Source organism: Pelmatolapia mariae, linkage group LG18, assembly GCF_036321145.2.
Source record: "Pelmatolapia mariae isolate MD_Pm_ZW linkage group LG18, Pm_UMD_F_2, whole genome shotgun sequence".
Lineage (NCBI taxonomy): Eukaryota > Metazoa > Chordata > Actinopteri > Cichliformes > Cichlidae > Pelmatolapia > Pelmatolapia mariae.
Window position 1 is genome coordinate 8,149,093 of NC_086243.1, and position 24,706 is coordinate 8,173,798.

General features: G+C 40.3%; 2 long non-coding RNA genes across 5 annotated transcripts; one reads left to right on the forward strand and one right to left on the reverse strand.

The window, feature by feature from the left end:
- Positions 1–12,639: 12,639 nt before the first annotated feature.
- LOC134616573 (uncharacterized) lies at positions 12,640–14,964 on the forward strand. Its single transcript, XR_010091467.1, has 3 exons — positions 12,640–12,837; positions 13,949–14,053; positions 14,812–14,964. It is a non-coding gene; the product is annotated as an uncharacterized LOC134616573 (long non-coding RNA).
- Positions 14,965–18,582: 3,618 nt separating this feature from the next.
- On the reverse strand, positions 18,583–23,180 carry LOC134616572 (uncharacterized). Of its 4 annotated transcripts, none has more exons than XR_010091465.1 (8): positions 22,969–23,180; positions 20,979–21,160; positions 20,767–20,880; positions 20,407–20,612; positions 20,165–20,289; positions 19,517–19,706; positions 19,312–19,412; positions 18,583–19,169 (listed from the first exon to the last, which is right to left on the reverse strand). It is a non-coding gene; the product is annotated as an uncharacterized LOC134616572 (long non-coding RNA). The 4 variants fall into 4 exon arrangements; XR_010091464.1 differs by adding an exon at positions 22,212–22,272 and having other exon boundaries at positions 20,407–20,880; XR_010091466.1 differs by having other exon boundaries at positions 19,517–19,680; positions 20,407–20,880.
- Between the last annotated feature and the right edge of the window lie 1,526 nt (positions 23,181–24,706).

A 24,706-nucleotide genomic window follows, 5' to 3' on the forward strand; every position in this document is an offset into this window, starting at 1 on the left:
AAATGCCAAAGAAACAAAAGTAAATAGCGTAACACATGTGGCGCTCACCTCCTCCAGATGTTTCCTACTGACAACATCACTACACAAGAAGCAAAGCGCTGCCACCTCAGAAGATTCCAGTTCGTTGTTTATGTCCAACAAAGTCCGAATATTTTTCGTGGACCTGCTCCTTTTGGAACAGGGCTGGAAGCTATGCTGAATATGAAGAATTACAATAGATAATGAGTTAATAAAGGCTATAAGAGCATAACAAAAGACTTTGAGATGACCTTGTCTTTCAATATTCTGTGACTAAATTATCTATTATTCCTCTGAAATAAGCACCGTTACATGTTGCGCTCCTTTTCCTTTCCCGTCGTCGAACATCGTTTCCCTTTGGCTGGAGTCATGTTGTATACCTTTTGACTCGACGCTTGAAGGAATCACAGTGAAACAGAGTTACAGATCTCAGTTAGCACCATCTGCTCTCAGACACAGGATTTACATGTTTGTAATTACCATTGTGAGGTGGAGAAATTTCGACCGGCCTGGGTACAAAGAGGGCCTCATTCAGTTGTAAGTCCTTCAGCTGAGGGAAAGTACTTTTAATGTCTTCATCAGTTTGCAGGAGGTTCAGGAAAGCTCCGCACGTATCGTCTCCTTTATTCATCATCTTATCCACGAGCTCAATAACGTGTCCCTCCGCATCTTCCCTGTTGATACTTTTAAGACTGTTGTACTCCCGTTGATTGATCAGCTCCTTCTCATAAACTTTGTTGAGGATCAGCCTGTAGTCTCCGGACAGAATCGTTTGAATGGCTGTTTTGTTTCTCCTCACGGTGGCTTTGGCAGACATGCTGAGTCAACATTACAGACGTTTACACAGCGTAACTCTTGAAATTATAGCAACACAATATCATTTACTGTTATTGTTTATTACACACAAACGCCGTTTAGCCGGCGCTCCCTCTTCCTGTTATCTCGGACGCTCTCGGAACTTGGGACGCTTTCACTTTCAAAACTCAGAGAGAAACTAAGTCCCATGAAGACGTCGGTGCCATTGTGTAGTGTCCATAGACTGCTTCTGCTCAGGTGTTATCATGATGTCATCCCACACACAAGTTTTGTGTCGGTTTAGACTTCAATGACGCGGGAGAAGAGTGCTTTTGGTTTCTCTGGTGGCAGCAGCCGTCACTGCGCTCTTTGCTGCCCCATCAGGAGCAACGAGGTAACAGCCTGGAGAGAGCAATCTGTCAGACAGTTGAGTGTATGATTGATTTGACCCTCAAGCTTAAACTGAGATGTACAAATGGGATTTGTGTGTAACGCAAATATGATCTCAAATATGATTTTCATTTTGTTTCACTTTCAAAGAGCCTCATGAGCATACTAATGTCTACAAGTCAAAAATGAAGTATTGGAACACGTCCCATCTGTAGGAGAGGAAGGCTCATGTGTACCTTACTGCTGAGGAATACAGGCAGTACTCTGATCAGCAAATTTCATTCAATATATTTATTTCTAAGTGTAGTGGGTTATATTTGGTGGATGTTGGGTCATACATGGTGTCTGTGAATGCAGCATGAACATTCACCCCTCCCTTAGCTGTAAATCAGAGGTTAGTTATAAGGAACAGCTGTGGTCCACTCTTGTGCTCTGGCAACTTGCACTCTTTCCTGTTCAAGGCAGCAAAGATCACAGGCTGTTAAATGTTGCAGACCAGATTCCTTCCCCCTGGCAATTGCTTACTCTGTATAACTGTTAAAGGGTGGTAAGTAAGATGGCATATAATAGGATGGACTCTGGATGACTGTTTTCCCTCTTTTGTTACAGGCCTACACACTGCTGCTGTATTGCTGTAGTCTTGTTGTTTTACAATCATTTATGTGCTGGCATTGACTGGTTCCTTGTTTTATGGTATTTTACTCTAAATTGTTTGTTATATTTTAACCATGTTTTTAAAAAGAGTTGTTTCTTAGAGTATATTTGTTCTTGTTTCTTTTATATGGGTGAGTCGATCTTCTGTTTTTCGACTGCAGCTAGTTCAGAATGCTGCTGCACGTCTTTTAACTGGCACTCGTAGACGCGAGCACCCCAGTTTTATATTCACTTCACTGGCTGCGTGTGCATTTTAGGATCCATTTTAAGCTGCTTTTATTTGTTTTTAAATGTTTGTCAATTGCTGCCCCTCTGTACCTCTCTGAGCTTCCTCATCCATACATACCTTCCCGGTCCCTCAGGTCGGCAGACCAGCTCCTCTTGAGCGTGCTCAGGACAAATCGTGAGCTCAGAGGGGATCAGACGTTTGCTGTGGCAGCACCAAAATTGTGGAATGAGTTGCCTTTACATGTTAGACAGGCACCTTCCTTATCTGTTTTTAAAAACCTCCTGATGCATGTGAGTGTACACACTGGGAAATGGGTATAATGCACCATTCAGATAGCAGTAAGACACGGGTGAGTAATTGGTGGCACCCCTGGGCACTCCTCCCTGTAGGTTGCCTCTCCAAGTGGCCGGTCTCCACCATTTTGTGTAATAATTTTACTGAGCTGCTATTTTAACTAGAGTAGCACTGTGGCAGCAAACTTTGTCCTTTTTATTAATGTTTGTTAATAAAGTGTTATAATTAACAGTTTAGTATTGCCAGCCCTGCTACCTAAAGATGTTCTTTTTTTCCTGCTATGCTTTTAGTAATTTTGTCCAATAAACTTTGCTTTGTGAAATTGACCTGCCTCACCTCTGCTTGTAAATAACGAGCCTGTGGGCTTCTGTAACTAGCACAACATTTGCACTATTGCTACTGTAAACTCTCCTGGGCTGTAACTCCCTCCCCATGTGGTGCTGTCAACACCATTGAGTCACCTTTACTGGTTATCTGCCTTTGCACCACCACATAAGCAAAACGTTGATTTGTAATGTTGCCTTTATATCATATTGACACAGACATGCATTTAGTATGAACTGAGGATTTTTGTTTTTATTCTGCAAAGTCTTTAATTTGATCAAACTTCAGACTCTGGCAGGTGCTGCAGCTCCATTTTAAGACACCTATCAACTCCGAGTACTTACTTGCCCTCCCCATGACTACAACCTGGTTTCCTGATAAACCTTTTTTTTTTTGCCTGTAGGATCTATAGTACTGTTAGTGTCATGCTTACAGTTCCTCTTGAATTGGCTAGCAAGCTGACAAAAAACATGTTCTCAGCATGTTCTCAGAGAAAAATGCCCCTGACCTATGAATGATGAGTTATAATCTAAATGTATTGTGACCAGCTATTAGGTCAGATTAATTTTAAAAATGGCTATTTACTGTTATATGTTCAAAGTTGTCAAATTCATTCAGAGTCAATAAATAATGCATGCCTCTATCCTGTCTTCTTTGTTCTGTCTCCAAATGTGCTGTTTTGATCTTGAGCACCACCCCTAAATATTGTACACAATACACTGAGATTTATATGGTGCTAATAGGCTTATTCAGTCTTATATGAACTCATCTGACAAAGGTTTAAATGTAACACGTCTTTATACATAGAAGTTCTACAATCACAGTGTGTTGAGCAAGCAACACAGAAAGTCATGTGGTTGCAGCCCTAAACCACAACATAGATTGTTTATGTCTGAGGGTTAATACCAGCCTCCGACAGCCCAACGGTCTGAGAGGAGATGATTAGAACATTATCTTTTACAGATGACACCACACTTGAAGCTGTGTTTGTTGTGTTACAGCCAACAACAGAGAACACGATAGCCTGGAGTCAGGCAGCGACGGCGTGCTGAAGAAATTCAGAGGCAGGCCTTTGGTATTTCTAAACTTGTAGAAATTAAACATTTTTTTCTTTGTCATGTAATACCTGTTCTTCTTTGTTTAGTACTGGAGTACTAAACAAGTACTTTGGAATGAATATATTTAACATGTGCTCTCCAACTAAGTCTAACTATCATCACCTTGGAAATCTGTTTTCACTGACTCTTTCAATATCAACCCTATTAATTTGTATGCTGTAACAGCCTCAGTGCGTTCCTCTAAGTCGGTGTGGTCATTAGCTGCTTTGTTTGAAGATGTCCCAGCTTGTAGGGCTAAAACACAAAGCATACACGAACCTGCTTTTGTGTTACAGGCCCCTCTTCTGTGGAACCAGCTCCCAGTTTGGATTTGGGAGGGAAATAAAATCTCTACTTTTAAGATTAGGTGTAACACTCTCTTCCACAGTGTGTCCTTGCTTCCTCTCCTCAGCCCTAACTGGTTGCAGTAGATTGCTGCCCCTCAAATAAACTGGTTCTACAGGAAGTTTCTTCCTGTTAAAGGGGAGTTTTTTGTTCCCACTGTTGCAAAAATTCTTAATCACATGGGCCATTTGATTGTTGGGGTTTTCTTTGTATTATTGGAGGGTCTCTATCTTACAATATAAAGTGCTTTGAGGTGACTTCTGTTGTGATTTCATGCTATACAAATAAAAGTGAATTGAACAAAAATCGAAGTGTCTCGTCCTATGGATGTTCACCTCTTCTTCATCGTTCCTGATTTTCTGATTATTGTGTTATTAACTCATATTATTTGTCAACTTGACCCAAATCACAATAAACATTGTGATTATTATTCAAGACATTTCAGACTGCAGAACAGCTAATTATTAATGCAGTGTTTGATGCCATCAGAACTACAATATTTCATGCAGCCACAGATGTACATCAGTCTGAATTCTGCTGGCTGCTTATTTCTGTCTGATTTTATGACCTTTCCACCAAATGATGTCTGTCTTCACAGATATCATCATTTCTAAATTCATGCTTTCCTTTCATTTTGGCAGCATTTAAAAATAATAATTCTAATAAAGTTTTAATAATCACACTCCATTTACATTGTTTTTTATCATTGTTTTCCATTTTCTATATTTGACTGATTTCACACACAAATATCTACTAGACTCCACAGTGACCTCACACTGTAAATGAACGTCTATCTTCTTCTTTATGGCAGAATTTGAATACACAGACATGCATATCTTTGAAAAGTACAAAGAAATGGAAATGGGCAAATCACACAATGCACTCAAATGAAGGGTTTGTGTTTTATTTCTAAAAATGTCATCAGTGCCACACAGTGCACACATTTTGACTTCATACACATACATTATATCTTTACTATGTTTCAGCATTGGGCCACACTCTTGATTTCAAATGGCTATTATTTTGAAATTAAAATCAGACTGACTCGGACTGAACGAGTAACACTATGATGGTGTATGTTGTTGATCTAAAGTGAAATTTGCACATGGAACCACAAAGACTCCTTTTAACATCTTTCTAAACTGAGACGAATAAATAGCTGTTTAAATGGATTTTGAAGAGTTTTTACTTTGAAGTCTGTTCTCGCTTTCTCGTAGCAAATGTATGTAATATACAAACACACACAACGTAAAACAAGTGATGACGACTGTGCTGCAACTGGAGACAGTTGCGTATCTACCTCTCTCGCCTCACCCGCGTCTCTCCCACTTTTAAAAAGCTTCTTATGTCCATGTTGAGTTTCGTTAGCTTATTAGCAAACACCAGTTTGTCAGACCGTCTGCCAAACAGTGCGCTATTCGCCAAAAAAGTCTCCTTTGTATGAGGTGTGTAATTTGTGTTCGTTTGGTTTTCCTCCCTCCATCCATCGCTCTTCTTCCCCTTTATCCGGGGCCGGGTCACGGGGGTAGCAGCCTAAGCAGAGAAGCCCAGACCTCCCTGTGCCCAGCCACCTCCTCCAGCCTATCCGGCGTTGACCAAGTTGACCAAAGGCGTTCCCAGGCCAGCCGAAAGATATAATCTGTCCAGCGTGTCCTGGGTCTGGGTTTTCCTGTGAAAGAAATACATATATATATATATATATATATATATATATATATATATATATATATATATATATATATATATATATATATTTGGTAAAGTCCACGTTCGAAGCACTGACGTCACATTTGAATCCGACGTCCAGTATGACTTCACGAATCATCGTGAGAACCCCGTGTATCCATGACAACGTTCTGTAAAAAAACATTTAGCAGCGTTTCTTGCAGCACAGATTGCAGTTTCTTCGCGTGTTAACAGCTACAGCAGAAAATGTTTCTAAACTTTTCAGCTATTTTAACTACAGTGAAAATTGTAAACAGCCAGTTTAAGTTTGCAGCTTACTGATCACTTTCCTCCAGTCCAGTGGATTTGAACCATATTTAAAATGGATAGCGGAGACGGTGAGATCAACGGCCCTAACCAAAGTAAGCATTTCAATTTTGTGATGAGCATGTGTGTGTTACAACACATGCTCGTAAAGGCCTCGGTCACACAGTCTAGATACCTCCGTTTCGTACAGTGTTTCTCCCGGTACATCAACTGTTTTGTGACCGCCAATGGGGGATTGGAGAATATACATGTTTTTGTCTAAGCAGGGATGTTTCACGGGCTTATTTAAATGCTGGTGCTGCATGCTATTTTCAGTTTAATTTTAAGATTGAATTATTTTGTAAAGGGAAAGAGTAAGATTAAGTAGTTTTGTAGTATTTTATAATAGTGACTGTGGCCTGAGGAAAACCTGATATTCAAAGCTAATAAGTTCATCACAACTGCAGTGCATACAGTAGTAACCTCACCTATGTAGTTTTTAGCACTTAGTTTTCAGGTGCGCCTGTATTGCATGTAATATAGCACCAACTGGAATTTGTGGACTGTTCTCTCATCATGAGTGTTCACTATAAAATATTTCTCCGTTTCTAGATGTGCAGCTAAGATTTCGCCCGCTGCTTCATTTAGTGGAGCGCTTTGAATATTACGACGCAGTAGGTCCAGAGATGAGTTTGCTCCGGGATACTATAATGCGTGGTCTGTTCAATGAATTCAGCCTGGAAACTGTGATAGAAATTTTTTATAATACTCTGGGACTTGGGAATATTGACGATATTGCACGAGTGGACCTAGCTTTGCAAGCAGCTGGCATAGGATTAAATCCAGCAGTAGGAGTAGAAGGTCCCTGGGACAATGAAGTGCTACCTGTTCCAGCAGCTGACATGGAAAACAACCTGGCCGGTTTAGCTGAAGATCCCTGGGACCATCAAGGTCTTCATCTACCAGCAGTAAACGTGGACATTAATCTGCCCTGGGAAGAAGATCAGTTTGCTGATGACATGTGGTGGGTCTGGGAAAGTGACATTGATTCTGGCACTGAAAATGAAAGCGACCTTGAAAGTGAATCTGATGATGATGTCCCAGAGTTAATACCTATCATCCCAGAACCTCAAGAATCCAGGAGCCCTCAAAGAGAGGAAGCTGATGAAAGCGGTCTCTTTGGCTCCAGGAGGCGCCAAAGAGAGGAAAATAATAATGGTGACAGTAATGAGATGAACAGGAAGAGATTCAGGTTCCTCAACTCAGGCAACGAACCATCAGACACCACCTCTGAAAGTGAGGATAATGAAAATGAAGACACGGTGTCATCACCCTCTACATCAGCTGACACAGAAGCAGGACAGAAGAGAAAACGGGATGATGATGATGAGGACAATGAAAGAGACAAAAAAATGTGTAAAAACTAACAAAATTGTGCTGCTGGACCCTCAGGATTGACCCCCCGACCCCTCTCACCCTCCTATGTGGTGTGTTTGTGTGTGTGCACCCTCTGAGGCTGTGACTTTGAGAATCTGGAAGTGCCTGGTGGCATCTTTATCTGTCATCCTTGTTCTTTACAAGGAAAGTTCTTCACAAACTCTCTCTTTGCTTTATGCCTAAACTTCCTGTCTAGGTTGTTCATCGCAGCAGGTAGTTGGCCCCAACTGAGCCTGCTTTCAGAAAAATATGTGAACACTAACCAAATTGTGCTGTTAGACACTCAGCATTGACCTCCATCTCCAATGAGTTCCACAAGTGCAGTCTGTGAGTTGCACATTACTGAGATTTAAGTGTTTTCAACTCGTCTTCATCATTACAGCAGGAAGCTGTATAGTACGAGTTGTAAGGGAGCTGATTTAAAGGTGGATGCTGAAACGGCTCAGGAATTGCCAGGACATTCATAGACTTCTTAATAGTTTTACATACTGTGTGTAGAATCTTTTTTTGCTGAAGTGATTATGTGCAAGCAGCACTTTTGCTGATGACTGTTTCAGCTGTAGCTTGGTGTAATTCTTTATTAATGCTGAGCAGCTTCAGATGTTCAAATATGAATTTTTGAAAGTACACATAAGAAAAAGAGAGAACTTCATGCCACAAATAAGGAAAACACTGTCTAGTAGCTGCTCAGCACTGGCTGTTACTAAAACCACACTTACAAAATATTCAGATGATCAAAGTGTTGTGGAAAAATAAACTGAGCATTAAAACCAAACTGATTTTCTGAGATTTATTGAAAGAAACATTTGCAAAGGGATCAAAACAGCACAGACAGGCTTCATACCAGCATTGACAAATAGGCAAAAATAATATTGAAAGCAAAGACTTTAGATCATCCTCTCACAATAACAGGCTAATAGTAACTTTTGCAGGCTTTATGGTGGCAGAGTACGGAAAATAGGTCTCTTCTAATGGTGTTGAATAGCACCTTAGGATTGCCTCTGCTCTTTGTAACCAAGTGTGAGAAATGGGCAGCCCTTGCATCTCTGATCGCATTATTAAAAGAAGCTAAAAGGTCCTTAAGAGAGAGGAGGTGAACATTTAGATGAGTTTTCCTCCACCTGCGCTCCGCTTTACGACAATCACGTTTTAGACAACGAATACTGTCATTTAGCCAAGGAGGAGATTTGGAGGCAGAAACACTCCTCGTCTTAACCGGACAAATTTAATCTAAAATAGAAAGGCAATAATTATTAAAAAGACTGGTTGAGAAATCAACACCATTTTGAGGAGATAGCTGTAAGTTAAAGCATCCACAAATTTCTCCGCTGTGGAGGAGTTTAAGATGCGAGAGCTAACCATCCGTCTAACGGGGGACAACAGCTCATTAAAAGACAAGTTAAAAACAATAACATAGTGATCAGAAATAAAAATGTCCCCAGAGCAAATAAAATCAATATTTAGACCGAAAGAAAAAACAAGGTCCAGTGTGTGACCTTTGCTGTGTGTAGGACTGGACACATGCTGAGTCAAATGAAAAGAATCCATAATGTTCATAAAGTCTTTGGCGAATGGGTCGGAGTCATCATCAACGTGTATGTTAAAGTCCCCAACTATAAGCACCCTAGACAGCTTCATAGTAGCGGATAAGAAGTCGCTGAGCTCCGATAAAAATAACCTGTTATATCCAGGTGGACGATACACCACAGCACAGTAGAAAGGATCCTTGTTACCAATTTTAAGCAGCTGCAGCTCAAACGAACGAAAATGTCCAGTTTTCACGGAGCGGCAGGAGAAACGGTCCTGGAAAGCCACGGCAAGCCCACCACCCCGACCAGACAACCGAGGCTGGGTAATAAAAGTATAGCCATCCGGGCAGAGTTCAATAAGTGACGAGTAGTCTACATCCCGCTGCCAGGTCTCAGTCAAGAATAAAAAATCCAGTTTTTTAGATAATATAAAATCATTCAACAAGAATGATTTATTAGACAGAGATCGAGCGTTAAAAAGCGCCATATTCAGTGAGCTAGAAGCCTCATTATTTGCAGAGGCTCGAGTTAAGGGACGTAAATACACAGGGTTCGAGCCGTCACGCTCGTAGAATCCACTCACCGAGGGAAGAAAAAGCCAGCCCGCAGAAGAGTCTGGATAAACCCTCCTAAGGTGGCAAGGTCTCAAAGAGCCGGGCCCAGCGTATCCAAACAAGGCCGTGGAAAACAAGTCCCCCTCCATGGAGCTTTTCTGGACACAGGAGACAACACACGCTCGACGTCGCTTACCAGCCAAACCACGCCGCCAGTAAAGCCTGAGCTTTACCTGAATACCTCCTCTTCTCCCTCTCCTTCTCCGTGGTCTAGAGGGACCACTGAAATCGCCTGATGAGGATCCAGCTAATGGAAGAGGGTGGAAAATGCCAGAGGACGACAAGACATCGTGTGGCATCATAGAGGATCGGATGGATAGCAAAGCCAGGCGATCATACACCAGGGCAGCAAATACATCATTAAAACTGAGTGAGAACAGTAGAGCAGAAAAAAACAACACAACAGTAGTAGAGCGCGACAAACTGCACCCGGCAGCGGCAGAGCCAAACACAGGCGCCATCATACCGGAAGTGACAATGTGAGATGTCACTTCCGGTGACTTTTCCACTTCTTCCATGTACAAATTGGCCATGATGGGTGAAACTGGGGAGCCCATAGCACACCCATGTTTCTGCCTGTAGAACTGACCCTTGTATGTGAAGTAGGTGGAATGAAGACACAGTTCCAAAAGCAAACAGACTTGGTCGATGCTGTGACCGGTTGGGGTGAGAGAAGGAAGACAGGAGAGAAGACATGCTGTGGAAGAGAGACCCGAGATTAATAACATGTACGATTCAATGCAGAGAGGTCTATTAACACATAGTGAGTGGAAAAGGTGACTGAAAAGGAAAAACTCAATGCATCATGGGAGTCCCCCAGCAGCCTACGTCTATTGCAGCATAACTAAGGGAGGATTCAGGGTCACCTGGTCCAGCCCTAACTATATGCTGTAGCAAAAAGGAAAGTTTTAAGCCTAATCTTAAAAGTAGAGATAGTGTCTGTCTCCTGAATCCAAACTGGAAGCTGGTTCCACAGAAGAGGGGCCTGAAAACTGAAGCTCTGCCTCCCATTCTACTTTTAAATACTCTAGGAACAACAAGTAGGCCTGCAGTGTGAGAGCGAAGTGCTCTAATGGGATGATATGGTACTATAAGGTCGCTAAGATAAGACAGGGCCTGATCATTTAAGACCTTGTATGTGAGGAGCAGGATTTTGAATTCAATTCAAATGTTCTTTCTCTCTATTAGAGTCTGAAAAGGTGCTTTCCAATGCTTAAACTTAAGTGGATCCTCACTAAATACTGAGGGCTCTGGAACAGGTAGTCTATTAGCTGACATAGCTTCTGCCAAAACCTTTATAAGCTCACCTGTACTCTCATAAGTGACGTTTAACTCTCTTCTTGTAAGGGTTGATTAGCATTATTCTTGGACTCTGATACCTGTAAGTTTGCAGGGTTTAGTGTGACTCTTTCTTGCTTTACTGAAGCATAGTCTTCCTCATAAACCTGTAGTTTTGCCTGTGCTGCTTTGAATCCTTTCAGATTTTCCAATCTTTCAATTTCTCTTCTTAAGTCTTCAACTGACCTTCTCCTTGCAGCACTTTCCTCTTGTTGTCTCTTTATCACACCTGCTTTCTCTTTTTCTCTTTAACTTGCACTCAGTTTCCTCCTTTTCCTCTAGGAGACGTTGTGACATTGCAGCAACGTCTTGCTCTGCAGATATGCGTTTGTCTTCTTCTTCAAGCATTTGCATTCTTTCTCTGTATTTCTCTTGTTCCGTCATTATCTGTTGATATCATCTCTGTAAGTGACAATCACAGTGTCTGCAAGCTACTGGTTTTTATGTTTGTAGTCATTTAACTTACTTTCATCCAGCTTAGGGAGGAGAAATGTCAGGTTGGTGTAGGCAGGTTACTTTAGGAGCTAGGTGCATTTGATTTTACTTTGTGGCTGGGTTGTATTTGGGGTGGTCAGTTCAGGCAGGAGTACCTATCCCCTGTTAGGCTTACTGAGTTACTCTAGGGCAGCGGTCCCCAACCCCCGGGCCTCGGACTGGTACCGGTTCGTGAGTCGTTTGGTACCGGGCCACGAGAGTTGAGGCTCAGGTGTGAAATGTATGATTTTCAGGGTTTTTATCGGTTTTCAGCGTTATTTTGTTATCGTTTTTATCGTTAACTCGGTTTACCTGGGTCTTTTCACGTGTGTTATGAATAAATCTTCTTTTTTTCGGTACCGCTACTAGTTTTATTTTGTTGTATTTATCCGCGACACCTTAAAGGCCGGTCCGTGATAATATTGTCGGGCATAAACCGGTCCGTGGCGCAAAAAAGGTTGGGGACCGCTGATCTAGGGAACTTTATAATGTTTATGTTGCAATGAACGCAGGTGAACGCAATTTCTAGCTTGGGAGCACATCTGTGACTGTGTAGGCTGCCTGTTTGTTGGCTGCTTTTTAGCTTGGCTACAGTTACCACATATGGACACATATGTTTCATAATGCAATAATGAATAAAACTGTTCAACAATCAAGCTTTGGTTCAGGTCATTACTTGATCCAAACAGCCCAATGTCCCACACTAAGTGTAATGTCACTATCAAACAAACTCCTCCTTTATACAAAATAATTCAACACGTTCTCACTCCCAACTCGTCAAATGTGTGACGCATGGTCAGGCTCCCCCTGCTTCACTTATCAACGCGCAGGGTACCCCCCTCGCGTCGAGAATTGACGTGCAGGGTCCTCCTATTGAATACTATGCTGATCCCTAGTCGTTGTTTATCGACGAAAAGAGATTTCCGCGCAAGAGCCTGTTGTTCGTATATTTATATATTTCCGAAATCACATTGTAGTGACGTATACTGAACACAATACATTAAATAATATAAGCAACTACCTGAGAAACAGCAGATACAGCAGATAAATTAATTATAGGCCATTACTTTTGCATTTATGGAGGGAGAGGTGTATGCTGGGTAACGGCACAGCTAGCGACTGGGTGACTTTATTCACCCGCTTCGGCTGTTATCAGTCCATACAATGGGCGTTATTAGCAGAAATCAGTCCCATAGATGTGGGCCATCCACCTGCTAGACTGTTCAGAAGGTTGTTATCATCCATCCAGATGGAGGATCACTGACAGGAGCGTGGAAGACTCCAGAATCCACTCTGGCTGGAATCCGGTGGATACAGCAGTGTTACAGGTAAGACCATTTAACCGGACAGCATTTATAGAATGACTATTAAAAGTCAGCGAGTGTCAATAATGTTAATGTGGTTATGTTAGTAATACACCGAGTGCTAATATAACAGCTTTAAGATGCATTTGTAGATATTATTACGTGTTTTACCGTCGTTATGGTGCTAGCTTAAAGTTACGGTGTAAACATTAGCTTATATTGTAGTAAAGCTATTACTGTTTAAACGATGTTAGCACAGAAATATTAGCTTCTGTCATGACTGATGAAGTTACTAGTTAATAAAGTTTCCAGTAAAGTGATTAATCGCAGCCACAGATTGACAGTAAATATGTGCAAGTTTCAGTGCTTCGTTTAAACGGTATGATACTTATACTGACCCAGGGTCAGTGTAAAATACAATCCTAGCTGTGTGAACAAAGTCTGGCTCTTTTAATCCTGCATGACAAACCTCCTCAGGATGCAGGTTCTTATTACTCTTTCCTGCTGGCACACCTGTCACACCTGAGAGTCAGCTAGAAACTTACAGTGACGTGGACATCATGCAAAGACTGCCAGACTCTGTAATACTGTAAATGATCAGTGACTCAGGTTAACACTAAACTTTAAACAGTACCTCTGTGTCTCTGTGTGTGCTGAACATTTAGGATTGAGTCAGGCTGCATTGACTGTGGGACTTTTCTGTGTTAAAAGCAGGTTGAAGACGGCTCGGAAACATTTGACGATTAAAATTTACATTTATTTATTAATTAATTAACTTATGGCTGGTGGTGGTTTGTAAAGCCTCTACTCAGCTGTATTTTTGTTACTAATTTATGTTTGTTGTTGTTTAACAAAGATTTCAGAAGAGCAAAGATGAGGACTCCCACTTCATCCTTAATAGTTTAACCTGATTGGAAATCAAAAAAATCCAGATTCTTCTTCCACAGAAGTTTGTCAGTGTGGATCTGCTGAGTCACCTGAAGAACTCATTTCATTCTCCACGATGTTTATTTACAGAAATGTTTCACAGGAACTGATTCCTCCCAAAGGGTGAACTAGTGTGTTTCCATAGATTATCTCTGTATGAATGTACTTCTTAAATGAAGGCAAGTGTTTGTCCTGTTTTGTTCCTCAGGTACAGTACGTGATATTAAGGGCAGGCGGTCATCACTGGGGGACGACAAGAAGCAGACGTACTTCCAAGAGGGAGCTGCAGTGAGGACACAGCCTGGTCACTGAGGTCAGAGGTCAGAATCTGAAACAGCTCAGGTTCATATTCTAGGGGTTATAAAAAAATTCGAACGTATTTATAGAGAAACCTTTAAATAATATTTCAAATAATAGTCATAATTATGATTATTATTAGAAATATCAAACATTTAAGTGGATTTTCTGTTACATATTGTCTTAGCCCTGCGATAACTGGCAGCCTGTCTTTGTCCTGTATCAGCTGGGATAGGCTTCATCCTCCCGCGACCTTGAATTGGATACATGAATTTTATTGAATTGTATCCCAATTATGTAATCTGATCTTTTACAAACTCAAGGTATCCAATCAAAATGTAAGTAATAATGATAAAAATGAGAAAGCAGAAATAAGTGTGACATGAATGTAAATGTGTTAGCTGACATAGAGGACAGCTACATGTAGTCTGAAAAACCTTTGTTGTCAAGTTTGCAGGTCCATCAGCACGAGACATTCTTACATAGAAGAGACTGTTAAAGTCTCTAACTCAGTGAAGCATTATTGGTCCCGTCTGTTTGGATAAATATAGTAAGCTGATGTTTGTCCATTTATTGACACATTTTCTTAAGCGCTTATCCAGTTCAGGATCACAGTGGAGCTGCAGCTGGATATGTTCAGTAAAGAAACCTTACAAAAGTTAACAATAAACCTGCATCTCTGTATGTTGTTGTCCACAGGACGAGAAAATCAAACTGGAAGACTGTGGAACATGTTAATAAATGTTTGTGTGTTTATCCCTGTGTCTTTCACAGGAGGCGCTGAAATGTTTCCCTAATAGTTCCTGGTGAATCAAAGCAGAACCATAAAGGTTGCTGGACTGCATGATGGCCTTACCCCTGAGCAGTCATCCTGTTAAAGGAGGAACCAGTTAGAAGCTGTTTTCAAAGTAGCTGAGCAGATTTCATCTCAAGTAAGCGATTAACTGTTTGTTCGTTTGTTCTGCCACTTAAAGAGCATTTAAGGACGTCTTTTGAGTGTCCAGTTGAATTAATTCTACTGGCTCTCATGGTCATTTGTGATTATGGACATATTTTTCATGTACATCAACCATTTAGTAAATTCTATCTTACAGTCTGAGAAATGACAGTGTTGATATTCAGCACGAAGAGAAAAGCTCACTTGTTTAAATTTATTTACAATCATAGTTTTTATAAATTCTGACTGTAAACAGCTTTTACAGCTTTAATATTGTTTGACACTCGATATCAGGTGATGGTATCTAATATAAAGGTTTCTATGTCCCAATGAGCCATTTACACTGACCAGTGTCAGTTTGACTGTAACACATTCATTATTTAGATCCAACATTTCTAAGAGAAACAACTGAATGTAAAAATGGCAGCACTCAGGCCAGGTTTAATTAATAGAGATATATGCATGCATTATGAAATTTATGTATCCCAGATCATTTTTATTCATCTAGTCCTGGCAGACCCACCCCTTCCTCCCAAGTTAACTGCAACCCAAAAGAACTAGTGGGGGTCATTACACACTCACAACCAGTGTGGGGTAGAAAGAGCCACCAAAAACCTGTCAGCCTGCACAGCTGCAGATGTGCTAAAAGCTATAAGACTTAGAAGCTCTGCTTATGGAGAAACCTTCTAAGCCTAACAGGCGACAGGTACTCCTGCCCAAATAACATGATATAACCCCACATACAGCCCAGCCATAAAGTGAACCAAGTCATTTCGTTAAAGACAGCATGGGACCAAATGCATGTAACCAGCCTGCACCAACCTGACATTTCTTCCTCCTGAATAAAATGAATGAATGCATGAAAGTTAAATGACTATCAACCTAAAGCCACTAGTTCCCACACTGGAGTTCCCTGACACTGTGTTAACTGTACTGAGCTTGTATCAACAGTTGTAACAGGTTAAGCTACGTGAGACACTGCATTGAACAATTGTTTCTATCTTAATGGTTTCAGCTCATATGTTCTGCTTTTTCCTTTCAGTAGATCAAAGCAGCTCGTGCTCTTTCTGCTTCCATTTTGATGGCAAGAAGAAGAAGAAGAAGACTTCAGCGAAGTGGCGTTCATGGTCTCAGTGGACAGTCATGGTCACACACTGCATGTGGTTTTAAAAGCAACATATCTGTTCACCACAACAATGGAGATGTGTAATATTAGTGCAGCTACGGTTTGTTCTTGAACATCAGTTCTGTTTTCTACTTTGACCACTTAGACCAAAAAAGTGTTGTTTTCAGATTCTTTCTTATAAATCTGTAAAGCACCTGCTCATTTTTTATTTCAATTAGTTTCACATAAATAGTAGTGTTTCCTTTATGGTCTTTTAATGCTTACACTAGACTGTACACGTCTACATTAGAGACATTTCTGTTACCTATTTATGAGACTGGGCTGCTTTACTACAATTTGGAAATGGATGCAAAATCGTGCTATTGATTGTTTTTTAATATGATTCAATTCAATTCAATAAAACTTTATTGATCCTGAAGGTTGACCCCGAGGGAAATTTGGGTTAAGGCCAACACAGGACATGTCTGACTAAGCAAAGATTAATCTGATCCCATTTCTACCTGTCTCTACTGTTGCAACTGTAATTGTCAGGATATATATTTATTCCAGCTCTCACAGGACAAAGGAATGACTCAGACTTGTCAAATGTTCTTTGACTTGATAAACAATTTGAAGTTCACAATTTTCTTACAAATAAAACTTTAATGACAAACATGAACAGCTGTGGTTATTTCTGAGACATGATTTTTTTAATGTGTTCACATTTAGACAGTGTGCATCTGTATGCTGAAACTGTAATGGTGAACCTGAGGTGATGGTCAACAGAAGGCAAACATATATAAATAGAAAACAATACTGAAGTAATGTCTTTACCCTCTGCAGTGTGTGGACGCTGTGCACACAATCACCTTATTCACTGTAGTAAACACGCTAGCTCACGTGACTGACTGTCTCCATGGTTACATCGTATATTATTAGCTATGCAAACAGCTTCCAAAGATACCGCCATAGCTCTCTGCAGCTGTAACACTTTCATGCTTTACAAATCATTTCACGTTTTTGATAGTTATGAAGACAGAATATGTTTTTAAAGTTATGCTAGGCGGTTGCTATGGTGGTTGCTGTGGACTAGGGTGGACCGCGCGTCCGATTCCTGTTATTAGCTGTCCGCCGTAGGAAGGCTGCGTTCCGTTTAGAAGTAGCGGCAGTCTGCCGTAACTCGAACTCAAACCCGCTTTGTTCTGTAATTAAAGGAATTTTACAGCCGTTCATGACACACACGCACACACATAAAGCACTTTGCCTCACCATGAGAATGCAACTTTACTAAAACCTTTAAAGTATCTGATATAGGATAGAAAAATGAAGCAACCAGAGATTTAATGATGAAGACTCTGGGTTCTGTAGTTCACGTTTTACAGTCCTGAATGACTCTCTGCACATCCAAATAATTTATTGAAGAGGAGTTTAAAATGCACTTTAAATTTACACTGTTGCTGTTTAATTTTTTACATTGTTACTGTGTTATGTCATGAATAAGGTTTACCTGCTGGGGGTTTGATGGATCAGCTGGACAATACAGTCAAAGACAGACTTCATCCATCATATGCAAGAATCCTAGTTGGATTTTTGTTTTCACTCATATTTTAGAACCAAATATTGAAAACAACTGTGACAGACTGGATACCTGGTCAGGGTGTACATTACCTTGTACACAAGCATCCCAGGACAGAGCCCTGCCCACCATGAGCCTGGGTGGATACGTGGTTATAATATAAAATGACTGATACTGAATATGAATATTTCATGAAAATCAAATTATAATATGAATTCCTAGGTGTTTGTTATATCCAGCAAGAGATTGATTACATATGTCTGAATTGCTAACCCTAACCCTAGCTCAACAGACCACAATGCCCTGGACTGTCACTATTATTACATGCTGTGAAAATAAGTAGCTTTGATCACAGTTTATGTTGCAAAAGAGAAGGAATATTGAAAAAAAGATCTACATTGTGATATTATTTCTTCCAAACTGACCAGAAACATGCTTGTCAGACTCTCACAGCACAGGATCAGACTCACTATGCATGACGGCTCAGGCCAGTAATGTTTGTTAGATTGTCAGTTGTTTAGTGCTTCTGTAGTTAGGGTCACCGTCTCTGTGTCAGTATAATTAATATGCAGAAAACACTAAAAGCTGATTGTCTTCCAATATTCTAGCATAATTAAAAAACTTTGACTTTGTTAGTACATATTGTTACAGTCATAATGCCAATATGATTCTTCATAACGCCTGCTTTGAAATACTGAGCTTTAAAATTGACCTGATGAAAGATAATTTACAGTGGGCACTCTGTCAGGATAATTCTGACTATAAGATCACTGTATTAATCTGAATCCTTCTGAAATGTGCTGTGAATGAATGCTGATGCAATTCACTGTGGGAAAGCTGTTAATAAAATGAATCTGTGTGTTGCATGACACACGCAACACATTCACAGAGGAAGAGGACACAAATGGAGGACACGCAGAGGCTGTGTTAAAGTCAGAAATCCAAATCTTTAGTCAAAAACAGGCGGCGGTTACAAACAGGAAGACAAGCAGTCCATTAAACAGTCTACAGGGTCAAACATACAGAGAATTCAAACAGCAGTAAAAAATAGCTGGACACTGAAAAACTTAAAGCAATGTGAGACGCAATTAAAGGAAGCAGCGCAGTATATTCACTGAATTACAAAATTACAAAAGAGAAAAACGACGATTTCTAAGGTTTGTTTTCTAATTGCAGTTAAGAGTGTGGCTGGTAAAGATGGAAACATACAGAATGTAAACTGTGTGAGTTTGGTGAACTTTGTTAGTAACAAATGAAGTAAAAAAAAACAGACAAAACACAGAAAGAGGCTCTCAGTGTTCATTAATAATTAGAAAGCATCTAAACATTCTGATTTTTACAGTCTTAGTTCCGCTCGCTGTCATCATTAAAATCATCATGATCAATGGCGAGGTCATGAGGTGGGCGGGGCCGTCTCTGGTGATGTCACCATGAAGGAACAGCGTCTGGCACGTGTTGGTGAAACATCCCAGTACAGTGGTGTAGTTTCCTCTCCAGTTGTTGGACATTTGACACTTCAACATTAAGGGGAAGAAGAAGAAACAGCGTTAGGTCAGGTGACCACATGGTTTCTAAAATAACTGACAGGAAGTAACCAGGCTGTTAGAAATGGATATCATGTTTTTAAAGTTACTGTAGTTAGGTAACTCTACTTACCAAAAGCAGAGCTGCTGAATGTTGCAGGAACTGATCATGTATGGTGGTCATTCAGTGCTGCTCGGGCAGGTTAGACAGTCCAATAGTGATATCCTGCCCATCTGAGAGTTTGAAAACACGCATGCAAAGATTTAATTGTATTACAGTCAAAGTTGGATGTTCGTTTTTGTCCTTTAAAAATGTTTGTGTATTTGAAAGCACTAACATTTAGGGATGACTCTGATCGTCTCTCTCTAAGAGTATCTCCTTTAAAGGGGAGACAAGTGTGTCCACTGATCAACAAGTCAAGGTGGTGAGATGGACTTGTGTCCTTGGTGACTCTGCTAGTTCTTCTGAGGAAACACCACCGTCTCTCCACACCGTCACCATCTGTGAGCACAAACTGCCGCTCTGCTCTGTCAGCATGTAGGAAATCACATATCACACACACAAGGGTGAAGAAATATTAGAGCTCGAGTTTGGATACATTAGATCAAAACTAGTTCTTAGTTTCAGCAATCAGACAAACAATGATACCAAACTGATTCTGTATGAATACAATATGGTATTTTCAATACAGGTGTCAAATTAATGTATAAAAACTAATACAGATATATGTATATATATTTTTGATAAATTAGTTTGCTAAATTAGAATATATTTTTCTTTTTCTTTCATTTAACAATTGCATCTGAATGAATTAAATATTGAACAAAAATATATTGTCACTTTCTGCATTTTCAAATACAAATTTCACAAAGTAAATTTTTGATTAACAGAAAAAATATGAATTACAAAAAATAATTGTATATTATTAAAATATTATGCAACCGTGACCAAAGTCAGAATCATCATTACAGTACTGTGGACTTACTGCTTGCCTAATAGTGATAAACTTCAGGGGAGATCATGATGACAGAAAACTGTAAACAACACTCTGAAGTCTGAAGCTTCTTTTCTTGTTTCTGTGACCTCAGCACGCTGACAGACTTGAAGTTGCTAAAGATTTTAAAAAGTGATAATTATAGGGAAGAAACTTCTCTTTTTCATCCGTTTAATCAAACATTTGATGCCTCAGCTGTCTCAGTCCTATAGCATTCTGCAACTACAACTAACCTGAGGAGGCTTGGATTTGGCTGCAGGTGCCCTTGTACATCCTTCTCAACAGCACACATGTGGGTACCATTTAATCACACTTCTTCCTGAGCTTTGCTTCATCACAAGACTAAAGGTGGCATCCCGTGTCACGGTCTTATCATCATCCAATTGGAGAAGAAACATGTACAGGCCTCCTGGTTTTGTTTTCTGATTCTGCAAAAAGACTGAGGACAACAAAGCCCAGAGAACACGAGATACACAACATCCAACATTCAGACTCAACAGCCCCCATAAATGAAGAGCACCAGGTTGGTCCAGTTATACTAGATATAAGCATAATTCACATTACTGTGTATGAATAATAATCAAGAGACACACTTTGAAGATGCAGAGCATGATGTCCCATCACCAGACTGCAAACAAACATCCACCAGGCTTCTTTGTTGGCAGAGGTGATGATTCTCCCATCAGGGATCAGTAGCGTGTATTAACCTGTGGTATAAGCAGCAGTCACTGAAATATTACTGTTTCAGATAAGAAATCTGCCACATAAAAGCCAGGGTGGGAGGGATCTCTACAAACTGACTTACCTCTCTGTTCCTCCAGCTTCAACAAAAATCTGACTCTCCAGTCACAGACTAACAAAAAACTCCAGCTGGGAGATAGAAAACGCTGCCTGGGTCTTGCTGGATGTTGCTGGTCAGAGTCCACACATTAGAGAGTGCTGCTTGGTCCCACTGACCCATGTGGACAGCGACTGTGGAGAACTGTTCTGGAAAATGGAAAAGAGAATTAAAATGACAAAAAGCCAAACAGGATTTCCACAAGGACTCTCTTAGAATCAGCAATCAGAAAATCATTGGTTCATATTACAATTAAATATGAACAGGCTCCATAAATGTAAGCAGTTAAGATCTGATTTGATTTACATCCTTCACACAGCACATTTGTCCAGGCTGTCAGGTAAACATAGAATTAATCTCAGGTAACATGACTCACAGTTGAGATTCAGTAAGAAAGATTGCCAGCTCCAATATTATTACCACACCAACAGCTCAGATTTCTAGAAGTATTTAAACAAATGTCAGTCTATCCATTCATTTTCTTCTGAATATTCAGTTCATGTTCACAGTGGGAGGGTGGGGGTGGGGGTGTTGTGGAATTTTGTAAATAAAGTCTGCAACACTGCAACAGAAAGAGCTGTGATCAAGCTATTTATTACTGCGCACAGGAGAGCCAACACACATCAAACATCACAGTTCAGTCATGCCAGCTCTGCCACAGAAGTCGTGCTCCTACTCCTTTATGCATTCCAAGGAAGAGGAAGTTACAAGCTGATCGTACCACACTTCACGCGCCTCGCTATGAACCTAACAGATCAATGGTTACGCTGTTTTGTGCCCTTGGCCTTATCAGCACCTGTAAAGGGAGTTGTTTTCTCAAACTGCTGATGCTGAAGTAAGTTCATCTAGTTTTAGAAACTTTCACTGATCAGTCTATAACAGTGTCACAGCTAAGCATATGCATAAGCACTTAAATACTTTAAATGAGAATAATAGAAACTTTCTATTAGAGCCTGTCCCAGTAGCCACAGGTAGAGCACACCTGGACAGGTCACCAGTCTGTCAGAGGACTAACAGAGAGACAGACATCAGAGTAAGAGTTAAAATTAATGTAAGCTTGCTACAGCTGTATGTATGAACATGTGTTTCTGTGCTCACAGTCCACCTCTCAGGAACCTAGAGTTCATTTTAAGTCTACTTTAAACAGACCTCACAAAAGGCTGATGTGGCTGGATCAGTAGTCTGATGTAAGTACAATACCTTTGGCCAGGGATTCATCTGGTACATCGCTTCACTGCAGTCTTACATATTATCCCCACACCTGAATAAAAAATATTGATATTTACAAATAACAGATTCAGCTGATGCAGCCTGACTCAATCTGATTCCAGATGCTCAGCACACACAGAGGTACTGTTTAAAGTTTAGTGTTAACCTGAGTCACTGATCATTTACAGTATTACAGAGTCTGGCAGTCTTTGCATGATGTCCACGTCACTGTAAGTTTCTAGCTGACTCTCAGGTGTGACAGGTGTGCCAGCAGGAAAGAGTAATAAGAACCTGCATCCTGAGGTTTGTCATGCAGGATTAAAAGAGCCAGACTTTGTTCACACAGCTAGGATTGTATTTTACACTGACCCTGGGTCAGTATAAGTATCATACCGTTTAAACGAAGCACTGAAACTTGCACATATTTACTGTCAATCTGTGGCTGCGATTAATCACTTTAATGGAAACTTTATTAACTAGTAACTTCATCAGTCATGACAGAAGCTAATATTTCTGTGCTAACATCGTTTAAACAGTAACAGCTTTACTACAATATAAGCTAACGTTTACACCGTAACTTTAAGCTAGCACCATAAAGACGGTAAAACACGTAATAATATCTACAAATGCATCTTAAAGCTGTTATATTAGCACTCGGTGTATTACTGACATAACCACATTAACATTATTGACACTCGCTGACTTTTAATAGTCATTCTATAAATGCTGTCCGGTTAAATGGTCTTACCTGTAACACTGCTGTATCCACCGGATTCCAGCCAGAGTGGATTCTGGAGTCTTCCACGCTCCTGTCAGTGATCCTCCATCTGGATGGATGATACCAACCTTCTGAACAGTCTAGCAGGTGGATGGCCCACATCTATGGGACTGATTTCTGCTAATAACGCCTGATGGACTGATAACATCCGAAGCGGGTGAATAAAGTCACCCAGTCGCTAGCTGTGCCATTACCCAGCATACACCTCTCCCTCCATAAATGCAAAAGTAATGGCCTATAATTAATTTATCTGCTGTATCTGCTGTTTCTCAGGTAGTTGCTTATATTATTTAATGTATTGTGTTCAGTAAACGTCACTACAATGTGATTTCGGAAATATATAAATATACGAACAACAGGCTCTTGCGCGGAAATCTCTTTTCGTCGATAAACAACGATTAGGGAGCAGCATAGTATTCAATAGGAGGACCCTGCACGTCAATTCTCGACGCGAGGGGGGTACCCTGCGCGTCGATAAGTGAAGCAGGGGGAGCCTGACCATGCGTCACACATTTGACGAGTTGGGAGTGAGAACGTGTTGAATAATTATGTATTCAAATGTTCTGCAGCTTCTGCTTGGAATCTGCACTTTAAAGACCAAATATGAAAGACCTAATATGTGTTAAAATGTATGAATACTTTTAATTGTAAATTAACATTCGAGTGATAGATTTGTTGGAATGTCAGCTGAATTTGCCAGTAACCTCAACTTCCTAGTGGTATTGTTTTCCTCTTAAAATGTGTTACTCTATTCTTCTGGATATTTTCACATTTAAAACTACCTGTTTTTGCTGTTCAGATTCCCTTTGGAAATTAGGGTGTTAGTCTACACCCAAAGATATGGTTGATGACTAAACAACTGCTTTTCTCTGTCCAGCTGCCACAGAACAAAGGCAGGGTACACCCTCAGCAGGCTGCCAATTTATCTCAGGGCTAGCAATATATGTCATGTAAAACCCACTGAAATGCTTAAATAATAGTTATTCATAACACCTAACATGGAAAGCTTTCTTTCCAAACCTGAGCTGTTTCAGATGTTTTTTGAAATTCTGAGCTCTCTGATCTCAGGTTAAGGTGTCTTGAAAGTACTCCTGCTTCTTGTCTTCCCCAAATGTTGACCACCTGTCCAAGAGTACTGAAGATCTGAGGTCACACGTCCTGGTGACAACAGCTTGCCCACCTCAGAAGAGGTCTTCTGAGGTGGACCTCCAAAGGTCTTGTGTCCCTTGAGTTAAGTTTTTGTCACTCTCTGCGTCCCCTTTCTTTGGTGCTAATTCCGTTTTATTAAGCAGTTGTGTGATTACTGCACATGTGAGAGAAAAAGGGAAAATGCAGGTCTGTAGCGAGCTGTTGATAATATTTACTAAATGATTTGTAAAACAATGAGATACAGATTTGGATGGTTTTGTTAGGATGGGGTGAAGTAGAGAGGTGCAAGACTTTAACTGATGCTTAATTTCTTCCAGATCTTTAAAATCTACAGGTGAGAATGTGGACATTTAACTTGTGGCAGGAATTTGATCAGAATGTGATGCAGTACTAGATAAATAACCATGAGAAGCTAAGATACTACTATTCAACCTGTAATTTTATATTTTGTATTTTCCAGACTTATATTAAAAAAATATATATATAAAGTTAACCAGCGACACTGAGAAAGCAAGAACAACACTCAGTTGAATTATGACAGTGACTCACAAATTTATTT